This window comes from Lottia gigantea (assembly GCF_000327385.1).
Source record: "Lottia gigantea unplaced genomic scaffold LOTGIsca_41, whole genome shotgun sequence".
NCBI classification, from domain to species: Eukaryota; Metazoa; Mollusca; class Gastropoda; family Lottiidae; genus Lottia; species Lottia gigantea.
Window position 1 is genome coordinate 790,100 of NW_008709421.1, and position 1,282 is coordinate 791,381.

Here is a 1,282-nt window from a genome sequence, read left to right on the forward strand (position 1 = left end):
TAGGTAGTCAGTAGTATATTAGGTTTTAATAAAGGTCTATATAAAATTATCTCATTAAGAGACAAGGTCTGATTGAAAAAAAAAAAACCTTGACTGAGCAATATAACCCTGTTCATAACATAATAACAAAGGCTTATGTCAGCTATACAAAATCATTAACTTCAGTTCTTTTCTAATCGAGTTAAATATATAAAAGTTAAAACAACTGAGATCCAAGTATAATTTTGAAAGCAAATAGTCATAGATACCGGTACATTTCTCTTTGACACTCTTAAGATAGTAAGTCGAAAGCCCTGTTTACATCAGGCTGCTGTAAAACGTTCTTCTCTCAGACGCAATAAAGTGTGACAGTGATACAAGTGGTATCTGAGAATGATTCTTGCATTGTAGTGTAATTCAAAACTGTTCTCAACACACTTATCTGTCCTTAATATCTTATAGTATCTATATAGTTCATCACCGTCTTCCTTGTTATAAAAGCAAATTGACAGTTTCTTTAACTACTGTCTTTTAGCAATAAAATTGTTGTTATTATTATTATTAAAGACACTGAAGTTTTTGACATGGTTTTGTTGTAAAAGTTTATTTTTGAGACTGACACTAAAATAAATTGAATACATAATCTTTTAAAATGCAGAAAAATAGTTTTCTTGACTTTCACTATTTGTTTTTTCAATCAAATTTCTAAAGAATTTTAGCTGTGAGAGACATGTAGACTGTATTCTAGTCTGATGTAGGTCATGTCATTTGAATGACATTTCAATCATTGTTGGATTATGATGGTGGTGGTTAAATAGGGTAAAATGAACTATATCATTGTTATTAGACACAGTCTAGCCCTTAATAAAAACATAGGTCATTTGCATTTACTATATTAAACTTGTGTTAGAGTCTGATTTCACATTTGAATCTTTTAAAGAGTCACATTGAGAGGTAAATAGACATTTTAACTTTATATTTGTTGAAATACTTTAATTCAAACATTGTGTTCAAAAGTAGCTAAAAATTTAACGAGGATAGTTATAAAAATTAAAATCAAAATATATTCCATTAACACATGAAAAATAATCAATCAATCTGAAGATACATGGAATTTTTTTTTGAAAAATTGAAAAATGTTTGATACTTGACGTTTTTTAATTTCTACGTTCGTCACAATTTCAAGAAAATAGCATAGCATGTATTTGAACATATGTTACATGTAGATTTAGGATATCCATCTACATCCTTACTTGGTATATGTAACGTAAGATTATACTGATCTATTGTTTATTTGGAATAT